Source organism: Physeter macrocephalus, chromosome 4 (genome assembly GCF_002837175.3).
Source record: "Physeter macrocephalus isolate SW-GA chromosome 4, ASM283717v5, whole genome shotgun sequence".
NCBI classification, from domain to species: domain Eukaryota; kingdom Metazoa; phylum Chordata; class Mammalia; order Artiodactyla; family Physeteridae; genus Physeter; species Physeter macrocephalus.
In genome coordinates this window covers 82186854-82194058 of record NC_041217.1, presented here as the reverse complement: position 1 = coordinate 82194058, position 7205 = coordinate 82186854, and the positions used below count along the sequence as shown (strand labels likewise).

Sequence of the window (7205 nt, the reverse complement as noted above, 5' to 3'; positions counted from 1 at the left end):
TTTTTGCGGTACACGGGCCTCTCACCGTTGTGGCCTCTCCCGTTGCGGAGCACAGGCTCCGGACGCGCAGGCTCAGCGGCCGTGGCTCACGGGCCCAGCCGCTCCGCGGCATGTGGGATCCTCCTGGACCGGGGCACGAACCCGTGTCCCCTGCATCGGCAGGCGGACTCTCAACCACTGCGCCACCAGGGAAGCCCATTGCCTAAGTTCTAAAGAAATACTGGGACCATCTCTCAGAAAAATTAACAAACCCTCTGGGCACAGCGCCCCTCATAGATGCTATGAACTGGATTTAAGTCACATAATTTGTGGCTAGTGCTTAGCAATTTTTCAGTTTAATTCAACACACATGTGATGAGCACCTGTTCCATGCAGGTACACCATGCTAGGGATTGCAGGAATTAGAGGGGAATAGGACTGGTCTAGTTGGAGTAATGAGATAAGTACACAAACGGCTAAACTGAAACACAGAATGACAGCATATTGTTCATTCACTTGTTTAGCAAATACATAGAGAACTTACTACCTGCCAAGGCCCTATTTTAGATATGGGGATACAGTAGTGGACAAGGTGAAAAAGTTGCCTGCTTTAAAGGACCTTAAATTCTAGTGGATATGGACAGAAAATAAAGGACAAATAACCAACAAAATGTCAGTTGGTGATAACTGCTAGAAAAAAACAAAGCATGATAAGGGTTTGGGAAGTACAAATTGGGGATGTGCTAGTTTGTGACAGGAAGGTCTTTCTGATGAGGTGATGTTTACAGAGATCTGAATAAAGTGTGGCAGAGAGCTATGCAGAAATGTGGGAGAAACATTCTAGGCAGAGAGGATGGCCAGTGTAAAGGTCCTGAGGCAGGAACGTGTTCGGCTGAAGAGAGCAAACATTCCCCTGCGGCTGGGGCAGAGTGATCCCTGGGGAGAGTGGCAGAAGGTGAGATCTGAGAGGCAACTGGGACAGCTCTTTTAGGGCATTATGGACCTTGGTGAGGGCTTCGGACTTTATTCTTTTTTTTTTTTTTTTTTTTTTTTTTTTTTACGTTACGCGGGCCTCTCTCACTGTTGTGGCCTCTCCCATTGCGGAGCACAGGCTCCGGACGCGCAGGCTCAGCGGCCATGGCTCACGGGCCCAGCCGCTCCGCGGCATGCGGGATCCTCCCGGACCGGGGCACGAACCCGTGTCCCCTGCATCGGCAGGTGGACTCTCAGCCACTGCGCCACCAGGGAAGCCCCGGACTTTATTCTGAAGGAGAGAAGAAGCCATTAGAAGGCTTTGGGCAGGAAAGTGACCTGATTTGATATATTCTAAAAGGAGCACTCTGGCTGAGCTTGCACAATGGGGACCAAGAGTAGAAGCAGGAAGATCAGTGAGGCGGCCCCTGTAATAATCCGGCAAGAGGTGGTAATGGTCAGGGCTAGCATGGCAGTGGGAAGACACTGTGAGTGGGGTCTACTGAAGGACTAGCGTACACAGGATTCCCGAATGGATTGTGGTATGGAGGAGTGAGGAAGAGGAGAATCAAGAATGACTCCAAGGTTTTAGCATCCAGCAGGATGGAGCTGTGATTTCCTGTGATAGAGAACACCAGGGAAGGAGCAGATTTCAAGGGCAGAATCAAGAGTTTGGTATGGACATGGTAAATTTGAGATCCCTATTGGACAAGAGTGCAAGTAAGCGGTTAATATGGAAATCTGGAGTTAAAGGAGAGAGGTCAAGAGCTGTAAATGTAAATTTTGGAAATACTGAGATTTGGAGTTTGTCTGGGATAAGGAGCCCGGAGAACTAACTCACTGAGGTTTATTACGTGATTCAATTTCTGACCTTCATTTTTCTGTAGATGAAATTAAACAAGTCTTCCTGCTCTGAGACCCCCCTCCCCCTCGTTCCCTTCTGTGCCTTCCCTGGTCAGTCTCTGGAAGCTTCTCAAAAGCAGTCACTCTGTCTTATTTAGCTTCCTATCCTTTATACTGTCCAGCATACACCTGGCATATCAGGGGCTGCAAACTTGCTGTTGAGGTGCATTGAGCAAACCATTTGTCCAATACCTGCTATATATCCAGGGCTATGCTACGTGCTGGGTGATATTGTGAGTAGTATAGGGCACCAGTGGGGAGTCAGTATCCTTACACATCAACCACTAGAGAAAACAAGAAGCCATCTGTCAGAGTGAAAAGAGATGCACAAACAGTTAGGAAACAGTCAGGGACCTAGGGTCTGGTCTGGTCTTTGTTACTCAGTGACATCCGGTTAAGTCATCACACATCTGGGCTCGGTCTCCTCATCTGTAAAATGGTCTGGACCAATTATCTCTAAGACTCCTTTCAGTCCTAAGTTTCTGCCTCACCAAATTATGCATTATTTATAGGAGTAACTGGGACGAGATCTAAGACCCGATGGAGGCTGGAAGACTTGAGTTGGGCCCTGGATATTTGGTTCACACTCATGCATCTCAGATAAATTCAAAAAAGAAAACAGTTGATATCTGCTCATTGCCTACCTTTTTTTTTTTTTTTTTTTTTTGCAAATCTTGGTGTCATCTTTAAAAGAAAATTACATATATATATATATGGCTAATGATAGCTAAAATTTATCAAATATCTTACATGTGCCAGCTATTGTGGTAAATACTTTAAATGGATTATCTCACTTAATGCTCATAATAGCTCTATGAGTAGAGTTGTTTGTTTTTTGTACAGAGGAGGAAACCAGAGTATATATATTTGCTTAGGTAAATCTCAAAAATCAAACAACCGACAAACAAACTCACTCTAACAATGTTTTACTCAGATTACATAATTTTAACCTAGAAAATCTCAAAGAGAGTCAATACAATTTTGATTAAACTTTTAAATCTTAGAGCAGCTGAAATAGTTTATTAACTAACTAGCATTTTAAGATGTATTCTTCTCAAATGACATTGCATATTAAGAGAGAAGATTTCCCCATAACCTCAGGATTTGTTTGTAACAAGTGGAATATTATTGGGGGATTAAGTGTAATTTTCTTGAACAAGTATGCACAATTCCCGATATGCCATCATGCTTTTTATTCCCACTACTCAGAGATAACCAATGTTAACATTTTGGTCACATCCTGCAGCATTGTCTTTGGTACTCAAATTTTCATACCACTTTAGCTATCTAGAAGTTCTTTATTTTGACATGGGCCTGGCCCCTCGGAGTGTGTAATGGAGTAGGGAAGGCTTTTCTCTTGCCCAGTTGGTAAAAATGGAGTCTTGCACAGGGGTGAGGAGGTGGAGTCATGGCTCTTGTAATTTTCCAATGTGATGGCGCTTGCCTGGAGCCACCATGTGTTTGCAGGGCAGCTCTGAGGGCTGGGCATCTGATTTCAATAAGCCCAGAGAGCAACTCCATCCCACAGTGCATTAGCAGGCAGACACATCTGCTCTGTCTCCACACTCCACAAGCCAACAGAAAGTTGCTCTTGTGGAGCCTGTGGTCCGGCTTGACAATCAAAGAGAGTAGTTGCTATTGGAGCCTGTCCAATCCCTGTGGAGGTCAAGTTTTGACCCAGAGTCTTTCGGAGCTTAGAAGCCAGGCTGGTATTGTTCTTTATCGTTAGTCGTGTTGTCTCAATTAGAAACAAAAAAATCTATGAAGTCTGGATGCAGACTTCTCAAGTCTGGAATTCCTCCCACAGTAGAAAACAAGACTCACTCAAGGAAACAATGCCACTGTGTTTGTCACCCACATACTTTGGGATCTGACCACAGAGAATAATTTGCACTTTATCCGAGCTCTCTTCACCTGGGACTGATAAAGAGCTTCCACTGAGCAGAGCCGCAGTCAGGAGACCCCAGTCAAGTGACTATGTGCAGCAAAGTAAACGCTTGGCTCTCACTGGCGAACTGGAATCCCATCCCTGCCTCTGGCAGGAGTCCCGTGTCACTGAAATGTTTGGGTAATTATTGGCAATAAGATATTTTATTTAACAATATTTAGACAATGCACATGATAACATAAACTCGTTAGTTATTTCAATGTTAATAAAGAAAACATCCCTTGATCTTCAGACCGTGTGGCTTTTGGTGGAGTAAACAGATAACCCCGTGCTGCTCTAGGAGATGGTAAGCAGGCAGCATCAGTCTTCACCTTTCCCTCCCAGAAAGGCTGCCCCTCCCCTGGCCCCACGGTACACAACTTCCCCCTTCTCTGGGCTTCCCATCCTCTCTCGTGGCCTCTCTTCCAGGACCCAGGGGGGCTTCCCAGGGGCAGGCTGCAGCCAGATCCTGTGGAGCCTTTGTGTGAATTAGTGGAAGGTGCCCTTCCATCAGCAGAGCTCCCACTCACCCCCTCGGCCGGATACCTGATACAGGACACAACCTGCACAACTGCCGTGGAGAACGGGGACCGCCCACAGTCCCCCTACGGATGGCTGGACAGGGCTGCCCTCTGGACTGCCTCACTGACTCAGGGATCTGGGCCAGGACCACGGAATTACGGCGCATTGCCGGAAGGGTCAGTAGGTACCCCTGGACTCCAAGGCAGTGTCAGCAGAGGAACAGGGAGGGGATGTAGCTTCTCTGCACAGCAGCCAGGGGCTGTCTTCACATCCACCCGCCTCTCGTCTGCATTACTGTGGGCAGCTCACCTGTGCCAACCTCCTTTGGCACATCTTCTGTGACCTCCAGCCACCCTCTCTCTTTCATCATCTCCTCTGTGCTCTAAATACAGAGCACCTACAAACAGCAACCGCTGCGGCATCACCATGTCCTACCACCCTGGCGGCCCACCTGCTGGTCTCCCCCGCCGACATCCCCTTTGGGCAGCCTCTGTCCCTCAGTGCATCCACCCTGCGAGTGCAGTTTGATAATCTGAGAATCTAATTCAAGAGCAGGTGTTAGTAATGCCGCCCTGATCACTTTGGGTTTTGCTTTTAAGGGAAGCCATCTGGAGACTCACAGCCCACCTAAGGGGTGGTGCCCAGAGTGCGCTGTGAGCACATAACGTTGGGCGGCTTCACAGGACCCCCGAAATTATTCCCTGCATGCTCATGCCTGGCTCTAACTGAAAACCCTGGCTGGGAGACTTGCTGGCTGGTGTCACCCAGCTTTTAAATCTGATTAGAGGTTAAGCTAGTAAATGGTTGAGTTTCCATAGCACAGCGGGTGCCCTCCCCAGGGTGAGCCAAGTGTGAGCATCACGGGCTCCCATCCGGGAGCTGGGAGCTGATCAGAGGGAGTCATCTAGAGCGTCCAGCTACTTTTCCCAACCAGACTCCATGGCTGGTCTTTTCCTCCAAGATTCTCCATCTCACAGCCCTGCTGACTGCCTCATCTGCACCTGCACCATCATCCAGAGCCCATATTCTGTGTGCACAGCAGACACCACGCAGACACACAGAAACACACACACACACACACACACACACAGGTGCACACATGCCCTGGAAACAAAGGTACTTCCACTGTAAAGCCCCGCCTCTGCGATGTCCACCTGCTTTGCTTCCTGTCAGTCTTTGTAAGAACTCAAAACTCACTCTTTCTTTTGGCAAATCCCTTTAGAAAACTGGAAGGACAGTGAGGGTGCAAGGATAGTAGAATCAGTTGTTTTTAAAACTTGACCAAATCATATATATTGTGAACTCTGACCTGTGCTCACCTGGTGTTTCCTGTGCCTAGAAACAGACTGGGAAAAACAGTAGTGGTGCCATCTCCTGATCTCGTGCCCTCGGCTGGGCTTTCAGCCCCTGGTTCTTGTGCCCCGAGCAGCCCGAGTTATATTAAGGAAGAACAATGTCAGCCTAGCAGCCTCAGCCAGGCCCCGAATTCCTGAGAGGTCAAAGCCTGACTGGAGATCTGCCTGACCAAGTGCCTCATAGAGGTGGTTGATAAATATCATTAGATGGCAAGGGGGTGACAAAGACCACAAGAAAGGGCTCTTTCTTAGAAGCCAGATGGCCCAGGGTGTGACATAAACAGCCGCAAGGCCCCAGTCACTTGTTGACAGTGCCTTTCTGGGAATAGGCTCTTGGAAGAGTCTCTGCAGGAAGGGGACAGGCATTTGGCTTAAAGGTCAGGGTCTGTGCTGTCCACAGCAGGAAGCAGGTGGAATGTAGTTGGAGTCCATGGTGTGTTGGTAAAGACGGTTCTCCAAAGTGGGAGGGACCTTGATTTGTAGCATCTGCTGCTTTCTGGGGTGTAAATACTCCCACCGTGGCTAATTTCAAGCTACCAGTGTGACCTCACTGAGTGTGGAGTTGGGAAGAGAAGCTCATGGTGGAGCAGGTGAGAGCCTGTCCGAGCCCGCTCCAGCACACCGCTGTCGGAAATATCTTCCTGGGTGAGGAAGGGAGACTTCCCTTTATCTGGGGAGCATCTCTCCTTCTCCTCCTGCCTACCTTTCCGCTCTCAAATGAATCATGCCTTCCTCCAGGAACCATCCCTGGCCCCTAGGACCCCCTCTCCAATGGCATGTGGATCTCTCACATGGAGCACTTCTCAGAGTGGAAACCGCCCATTCCTTTGTGTGATTCTTACCACTGTCTTCCCAGCTAGTCTGTAAGCCCTGTGAGGGAGGAACTTTGTACAGTTTTTGTCCACCTTGTATCAAGGGTGCCTGGCACGGCTCCTGGCACAAAATTGGTGCTTGTGAAATAGCTGATGAAAGAGTGAAGAAAAGAAATGACCTGAGGCCTGAGCTGGGCTTGGTTGATGACCCTGATTTTAGACAAGGCACTTCACCTGCTACCTTTTTGGCTTTTTTTTTTCCTTTTTTTTCAAAATTTATATCTATATCTCTATATAAAGACTGAATGATTTCACATGATTCTTTCAATGCTAGGATTCTATGGCTATTTGAGTCAGGAAGGTAATGCAATTTTTGAATGTTTGCAGCTGCCTCAACAATGTCTTCACTTTTTCATGTGGGGTGTGTGGGTGTATGTATGTGTGTATGTGTGCGTGTGGTTATAAGTGCCTGTGCGTGTGTGTGTATGTGCATGTGTATGTGTGGTGTGGAGGGTAGACGGGGCAGACGGCGGAAACATGAGGAAGGGGGGAAGAAAATCTCATAAAGAAATGTTTTCATTTCCTTTTCATGTCCAAGGCCACCGGGTCATAGAAGAATCCATCTGACAGCCAGCCCTGTGGTATTAGATTCATCCCAGTGATTCTTTTTCCCAAAAGTCTAAAGGCTTCACTGGAATTAAAATGAAGTAAGAACTGCCAGTCAGTTCCTAAGTC

The 7205-nt window shown here is 47.8% G+C and overlaps 1 protein-coding gene across 1 annotated transcript in view; it reads right to left on the bottom strand.

The window, feature by feature from the left end:
• Positions 1 to 6914, bottom strand: part of NGF (nerve growth factor) — a 36564-nt gene extending 29650 nt beyond the window's left edge. Inside the window, exon 1 of the mRNA XM_007103024.3 lies at positions 3769 to 6914. The gene's annotated coding sequence lies outside the window, so the exon portion shown is untranslated. The remainder of the gene's footprint in view (positions 1 to 3768) is intronic.
• Positions 6915 to 7205: the final 291 nt, after the last annotated feature.